Source organism: Nannospalax galili, unplaced genomic scaffold (genome assembly GCF_000622305.1).
Source record: "Nannospalax galili isolate Female #2095 unplaced genomic scaffold, S.galili_v1.0 scaffold22, whole genome shotgun sequence".
Classification (NCBI taxonomy): domain Eukaryota; kingdom Metazoa; phylum Chordata; class Mammalia; order Rodentia; family Spalacidae; genus Nannospalax; species Nannospalax galili.
The window spans coordinates 587,129-595,413 of NW_008347230.1; the positions used below are offsets into that span (position 1 = coordinate 587,129).

Here is an 8,285-nt window from a genome sequence, read left to right on the forward strand (position 1 = left end):
CTTTACATATGCTAGGCAAGTATCCTATCAGGATCTGGCTCAGTTTTTCAGGCAAAGTCCCCTCCTCTTAGGAAGCTCCCAGCTAGTGGAACTAGTGGGACCCATACATTTCTGCCTAGTGAGAAAACTCTTCTGAGAAGTATCTTTGCCCTGAGTGTCTTTGCAATGGGTTACCCAAGTCTGAGCCGTCCCCTGCCTAATCCTGTATCTCTTCCCCTCTCTTTTATAGTGGTTACTCCCTTTGTTCAGTACTGAAACTCTGAACTCCTCAGCATCTGGCCTCCAAAGTTCCCAACGGGCATACCTTTCTTCCTCTTACTCCCCGAATCAGCAAACATTTTGGGGCTCTTCTTTGAGCCATTCCTAAAACCTGACCATTTTTCTGTCTCACCTAAATAACTGCAGTCTGCTGACATCCCTCCTGCTGCTTCCCCACTTTCCGTTGAGCAGTTAGAGTGTCTACTTAAAGTGATTCGTGTTACTGCCCCTTTAAAACCATCCAACTCACAGCACTCTTAAAGAATCCAACTCCTTTCCCTAGCACACACTCTGACCTATGCATATATTCAAACTTCTATTCTCCCAGATCCAGTCACACAGACCTTTGCAGTCTTCAGACACAACAAACGCTTTCCCTCCTCAGAGCTCTTGCCTTTGCTCCTCCATGGGTCTGATTCACTTTTATTCTCTTCCTTTAAAATCTTCATTCAAATGTCAGCCCCTTTGAGCCCCAAACTTTGGCCACTTTGTCTCACAAAGCTTCCCTTCCAATGAAATCCTTACCATATCATTCTGTTTTGTCAGCCAAGCACATCTGTCTGTGCACACCTCCAGTCCCAGCTACTTAGGAGGATGAGCAGGGAAGACCTCTGTAGCACAGGAGTTTAAGACCAGCAAACCGGGAAACATAACAAGACCCTGTCTCAAAAAGTGAAACACAGCTGGACGTGGTGGCGCACGCCTTTAACCCAGCACTCAGGAGGTAGAAGCAGGCAGATCTCTGTGAGTTCAAGACCAGCCTGGTCTACATAGTGTGTTCCAGGTCAGCTGGGGCTACAGGGAGACCCTGTCTCAAAAAAAAAAGTGAAACATTGGCCCAAAGGTGATGGTGCACACTTGTAATCCTAACACTAAGGAGGCTGAGGCAGGAGGATCACAGTTCCAAGCTAGCCTGAGCTACATATGATAGCACGATCTCGTCTCAAAAGAGGAAGGGAGGAAGGAAGGGAGAAAAAGATAGCTCAAGCAATCATTCATTCATTTCCTTCACAATTACTGCAGGCTGATTATTCATTTCATTTGGCTTTTTATTATGTCTCTCCCAAAGGAGACTATAAGGGCCCTGGCTTGTTTGCACCTACCTTCCTAACACTCTGCACACAGTATAAACTCATTACTTGTCTATATCATAAATGATTGGGTACGATCTTTCCTAAGCTGCCCGTACCTCCGCCACATTCATTCCCTCCATTTAGTTCTACTGTGATAATGTTAAAATATTCTGATAACCCTTTACAGTTTTTTTAAAAAATTTATTTCATGTGTATGAGTATTTTTGCTTGCTTATGTTCACAGGCATGCAATACCCTCAAATACCAGAAAAGGGAGTTGGAGTTCTAGATCATTGTTAATGCCTTGTGGGTGCTGGAAACCAAACTTGGGTCCAGTGCCCTTAACCACTGAGCCATCTCTCCAGCCCCCTTTACAGTTTTAAATAGCATATTTTTACTATCTCAACAGCTTTTGCATATATTATTTAATTTTTTGTTCTTCATATTAACTCTGTGAAGAAAATAGACAATGGATCACCCCCAAATTAATGACTTTTTAAAAAAGTGAAGCTAAAGAAGTAACCAAGCCAGAATGTGCCCAAATCAAACCTCAAAGTGAGTTTGGGAAAGCTCAGCCATGTATGCCACCAAGTACCCAGAATGAGGCCAGATTGCAGAGGTCAGAGGACAGCCCTCCCCAGCTTGCCTGACTTCAGACACAAGCTCAAGGGTCCCACCATCCCCTCTGCTTTCATAATTTGCTAGGGTGATTCGCAGGATGCAGAAAAGCACAATATTTATGATCAAAGTTTTATTAGAGCAAGAAGATGCAATTCAGAACAAGCGAGAGAAGAGCTGGGACAGACCCAAGCACAAGGCCTCCATCTTCTTCTGTGGGGTCCCAGATATCAGCGCCTCCTCCCAGCTACCGTGGTGACAATTTTCATCCTACCCAAGTCTTTGGTGTCCAGAGCTTGATTACATGCTGCCTGAATGGCTAACCTTTAGTCACCATTTCCTTTGGAATGAATGTGGCTTATTCCAAAGCCCACATTATAAATCACATTGTCCAACCACCCACAAGCCAAATTTCCCAGACAAACCAAGGCATTCCCATCAGACAGAACATCGGAAATGTTCATCTCCCAGTAGCTAAGGGCCAAGGCCAATTAATTCTTCACCAAAAAGGGAAATCTTGCTCTTGTTTTTAAATTCCGAATCTACACATCCTGCCCTGTTTAACCATTGATCCTTTCGCTGCATTCCTCCTCTTTTAGGGTCTACTCTAGGCCACATGAACCACAAGGATGAGCAGACCAACAAGCACCTATGAAAAGAGCAAGAGAAAGGTAAGCAAAGCCTTTATTATCTAACAAGAGATGTGCTGTGAGCTGAGGGGCTCAGTGGTAGCACTTGCCTAGCATGCACAAGGCCTGGATTCAGTCTGGAAGAGGGGAACAGGGGAGAGACTGTTTAAGAAAATTATTACAAATTCTCTTTTTTTTCACATGATGTTGAAATAAGATTTAGAAAATGTTTTGGGGGGCTGGACAGATGGCTCAGCGGTTAAGAGCACTGACTGCTCTTTGCAGAGGACCCAGGTTTGATTCCCAGAACCCACATGGTGGCTGACAACTGTCTGTAACTCCAGTTCCAGGGGATCTGACACCTTCTTCTGACTCCTCAGACATTGCATGACACGGGTACACTTACATACATGCAGACAATACACTCATACACATAAAATAAAAATAATAAATAATATATTTTTTTAAATGTTTTTGGGTTGTTGTTGTTTTTGTTTTTTGAGATAGGGTCTCCCTGTAACTCCAACTGGCCTAGAACCCGCTATGTGGACCAGGCTGGCCTCAATCTCACAGAGATTCATCTGCCTCTGTCTCCCAAGTGAGTGCTGGGCCTAAAGGCGTGTGTACTACCATCCTGGTCTCAAGATTTAGTAAATGTATCTTTTGGTAAGGAAAAGACCAGAACAATGCTAGGCTGTGCTGTCAGAGTGACTTAGTGCTGTGATCTACTGACCATCTCCGATGACACACTTACAGTACTCCAGCCTGTATCGCCTACAGGTCAACTCGCCTAGAAAATGCCAGTTCCTTATTGATATGAAGAGTCTAGATACTCTCTATCCATGTGGGGGTTACATACCCGTGTGTGATTTTTTTTGTCACTGCCCCCTTTCGTGTGTATTTTATTTTGTTTGGTTGGTTTGGTTTGGTTTGAGACAGGGTCTCATTATGTAGCCCTGGCTGGCCTGGCACTCACAGAGATCCTCCTGCCTCTGCCTCCTGAGTGCTGGGATTAAAGATGTGCTCTGCCGTATTCAATCTCTTTTTCCTACTGTTTAATAGAACTTAGTGTGCTTAGTGACTTTTAAGTAAAAGCTATTATCATACTGTCATCAAAACATTCATTAAGGGCTGGCAAGATGGCTCCACAGGTAAAGGCACTTGTCACCAAGCCTGAGAACCTGATTCCATCCCCAGAACCCACATGGTGGACAGAGAGAATTTGCTCCTACAAGTTGTCCTCTAACTTCCACGAACCCCCTGTGGCTCCCTCATGATTCCCCACATACACACACCAAATAAATGTAATTTTAAAAAAATTTATTAAAAGCCAGACCTGGTGGTGAACTCTGTAATTATAGTTAACCAGGAGCTAAGAGTTTGAGGCCAAGTTTGAGACCAGCCTGGGCAAGGTGGTGAGACCTGGTTTCAAATTTAAGAGCCAGGCTTGGTGGCACATGCCTTTAAATTAATCCCAGCACTCAGGTGACAGATGCAGGTGGTTCTCTGTGAGATCAAAGCCAACCTGGGCTACATAGTGAGTTCCAGGCCAGCTGGGGCTACAGGAAGACAGCATATTAGCAATGATGAAAGTATAAAAAGGCACTGAAGTCACTGGCTGGAAGGCCATGTTCCTGTTTGGGCTCTGCTTCTTATTGCGCAACTCTCAATTCCTAAATCTATTTCTTCATCTGAAAATTTGAATTATGGGTATTTGCTTTACTTACTCCATACAACTACTGTCTTGCTAATACTGTTTCTCCATGCTCCCCTCTCCCCCTTTTTCTCTTTGGCTGGTCTTAACTGCAGGGTTCAAGTGACCCCAACCCCTGCCTCCACCTACCAAGTACTGTGACTACATGTGCAAGTGTTTTTAGAAGTGGCATGCACCTTACTAGGTGCAAAGGATAATTGGAGAAGCAGACTCAAGAACTGCAAGCCTGAGTCGACTGAGGTCAGAGAGGCTGCCTCCTACCTTAGCAGTCTTGAAGTACAGCAGTCCTCAAATTACAGCAGCTCAGCTTATCATTTTTCAACTTTCTGACAGTGCGAAAGCAATATACATTCAGTAAACCATTCTTTGATTTTTGGACCTTTTCTGGGTTAGCTGCAGCATAGACATACATCCTCCATGCCACAGAGGCCGCAGCTCCTAGTCAGCTGTACGATGGATACTCTAGTATGTAGTGTGCTGCTAAGCTGTGATGTTTGGGAGGTTAGGTGAATTTAATTTAATGTGTTTTCAATTCTTGGGATCATAACCCTATCATTAGGGGCATCTACAGTCTAGATGTGGCCTGCTATGGTCTCATCTATTTGTCTTTTCTGAGCTTTGGTTCTTTATATCAAGCTTTCTGAGCCTCAGTTGTGTCATCTATTATAAGGAGAATAAAATGGGCCTTCTCCTGGAAGGCAAGATAGGAAGGTCCAAATTAGATCATCTTTACTAAGGTCCCTTTGCCAACCATGAAGCGCTATAGAAAATAAAGAAAGCCTCAGTTGGGAAAGCATTTGCCATCCTGGGGAGGTTGAAATAGACAGATTCCTGGAGCTCACTGGCCAGTTAACTGGGCAAGCTGTAGGACAAAGAGATACTTTGTCCCAAAAAACAAGGTGGACAGTGCCTGAGAGGTGGCACCATCCTGAAGTGACTGAGGTTGACCTCTGACCTCCAAGTGCACACACACACACACACACACACACACACACACACAAAATTTTAAAAAATATATGCTAAAAGCCAGGCATGGTTCCTTTAATCCCAGCACTCGGGAGGCAGAGGCAGGTGGATCTCTAGGAGTTCAAGGCCAGCCTGGTTTACATAGTGAGTTCCAGACCAGCTGTGGCTACAGGGAGACCTTGTCTCAAAAAGACCAAAAAAATAAAATAAAAAGGGAGACCCTGTCTCAAAAAGATGCCCCCAAAAATGCTAAGAATTCCCTAAAGGTGATGAATTTTTTCAGGAATGGTTTCAATATAGTACATGGGGTGTGAGAGGCTTATGTTGGCAGTCACATCCTGGGACAGAGAAGGGTACGTTTATATCTATTGTCATGGGTTAGATAGCACATTGCTTTCCAAATGCCATTCTGACAAGGCCTTAGAAAAAAGTAAAATGAACCATAGTTCCTTTTACATCTATTGGCTCATTAAACCTTCCCAACACTTGTACCAACTGGAAATTATGTCCATTTTACTGATGAGGGAACCTAAGCTTGGAGATGTTACCCATGATTACACAACTGCTAAATGGCTGCATCTAAAATCAATTCTTCCAACACCAGCAGAGAGGATGGAGTGCACTTAAATAGAAAGGAGGAAATAATGGGAGGTGACCTTAAACAAATGGCTTGTTTTCTCCTTCATTTCTGATGCAATTTTCTGTTCAAGCCAGTGAACCTATTTTGCGTATATTTTTACACACACTTCATGTTTCTTGTTATGGCAAGGAAGCCCACAGAAACAATAGTAATAGGCCACCTTTGGGTGTGACACAGTGACAGTGTGGATGGGAAAGGAAGCATTTGTTCTGGAGGGATGCGTGGTCAGTGTTCCTTTCTATGCCAGCCTCCGGTCCAGGAGGGTCTTTAACTGATGGAGTGTCAGATACAGCCAGCTTCAGTCCATCCCTGTGAGGAATGCTTAGCTCCAGGTCTACACATAGACTCAAAGGTCTGCATGAACACACCTCACTCTCCGCCTCTACTCCCAAGAGATGTTGACTTCGTGGTTTCAGCAAGTCAACAGCATCTCCTCCCACATACAGATGCCAGGGGTGCTTGTATATGTGTAAATATTTTCACCATCTAGAATTCTCCCTTCATTAATTGGTATCTTTCCTCTCTTTAAAATTTAATTCAAATGCCAAAAATTAGAAACAGCTCCATTGCCCATTAGTTTAGAGACCAACTTAAATAAATTACAAAAGCCATATTTATTGATATGAACCTTCAATCCCAGCTACTCTGAGGCTGAGATGGAAGGATCACAAGTTCAAGACCAGTCGAGGAAACTTAAACATTTAAAAGGAACTGGGGTGGTGGAGGTGGTGGTAGCTCAGTGGTAGAGCACTTGTCTAGCACACAAGAAGCCCTGGGATCATTCAATACTTTGTACATACATACATACACACATACATACATACATACATACATATATACATACATGCATAATACATCACATTCCTACAATGGACAGTCATTAAAAAAGAGCAAGGTAGATGGAGCAAGATTCCAAAATATAGTATTAAGTGAGTTAGTAAAGGAAAGAGCAGGTGAAAAGTATGTTCCAATTTTTGTAAAAGAAAAATATTAAGCATAAGCTTACAAAGGCACAAAAATTCTAAAGAATACACAAAACTAATAATGGCTGGCTCTGGTTCCGGAGACATGCTTTTCACTAAATTCCTTGACTTTTCACTAAATTCTTTGATTGCTGTTCAGATGTCACCACAGTATGCATTACTCTTTCAATTAAAAACAAAAAAAGCTTAAAGTCTAGGGAGATGACTCCAAGTCCTGCTACATAAGCAGGAGGGTCTAAGTTTGGATCTCTGCTAGGTACACCCATCATGTCTGCAATCCCAACAAGCACATCCCTGGAACTCGCTGGCCAGTGAACCGGTTCAATGAGAGACCGTCTGAAAAAGTAAGGTGGAAAGGGACTGAGGAAGACATCTGATGTCAACCTCCAACCTAAACACACACACACACACACACACACACACACACACACACTCACACTCACATCACATACCACATACCACACAATTTAAAGCACTTAAAACTCAACATCTTTTTCCTTAAAGGCTTTATTTGGAGCCAGATGTGAAGATGCACCCTTGTAATCCCAGTACTTGAGAGGGGAGATGAGAAGAATGAGAGGGTTCAAGGACAGCCTGGACTACAAAGCAAGACTATGACTCATGAAGAAGAAAAAAAAAAAAAAAACAGCAGGGGCAGGGGATGTAGCTCAGCACTCAGGAGATAAAGGCAGGAGGATCAGAAGTTCAAGGGCATCCTTGACCAATATGGTGAGTTGAAGGCCAGCCTAAGATTCATGAGACCCTGCCTGAAAAAAAATGAAAAAAAAAAAAAAAACAAAAGAAAAAACAAGTGGGGAGGTCTAATGCGGGGTCTATAACCCAGCTAGTCTGGAGGCTACACCAGGAGGATCAAAGCCTGCCTGGACTACAGAGTGAGTTCAAAGCCAGCCTGGACAACTTAGTAGAACCCTGTCTCAAAAAGTACAGAAAGATTTGGACTGTAGCTCAACAGCCAATGGAAGCACTCTTGCCTAGCATGCACAGGACCCGAGTTCGTTCTCGGTACTGGAAAATTTTTTTAAAGTTCCATTTAAGCAATTTGTTTTCTTTCTCTCCAACTTTCCATTTCAACACACTTTGCCCTCAGCTGCTCCCTGACCTGCTGCTGGGGTACAGGAACGTGTCCCAGGAGGGGGGTTTTCTTTCTGGCTCCATCTGTAGTGACTCAATAAACATTTTTATTTCAGATAGCTCTCATTCTCTGAAGTTTGGATTTGATGCTCCCAAAAGACACATTAACTAGTCACACCAGTTTACAAGCCATATCTTGAATTGCACATTTGTTTGAGGGTCAGTTTTGAGTTCTTTGGCCTGAATGCAGGTCTCTTCAGGTTCCTGGTTTAGTACGACCCCCTTTCTCTTCACCTACTGCAAGTCTTCTGC

General features: G+C 43.4%; 1 long non-coding RNA gene across 1 annotated transcript; it reads left to right on the forward strand.

The window, feature by feature from the left end:
* The first annotated feature begins 2,493 nt into the window (after nt 1–2,493).
* Nucleotides 2,494–7,527, forward strand: LOC115072152. Its single transcript, XR_003851218.1, has 2 exons — nt 2,494–2,620; nt 7,386–7,527. It is a non-coding gene; the product is annotated as an uncharacterized LOC115072152 (long non-coding RNA).
* The last annotated feature ends 758 nt before the right edge of the window (nt 7,528–8,285 follow it).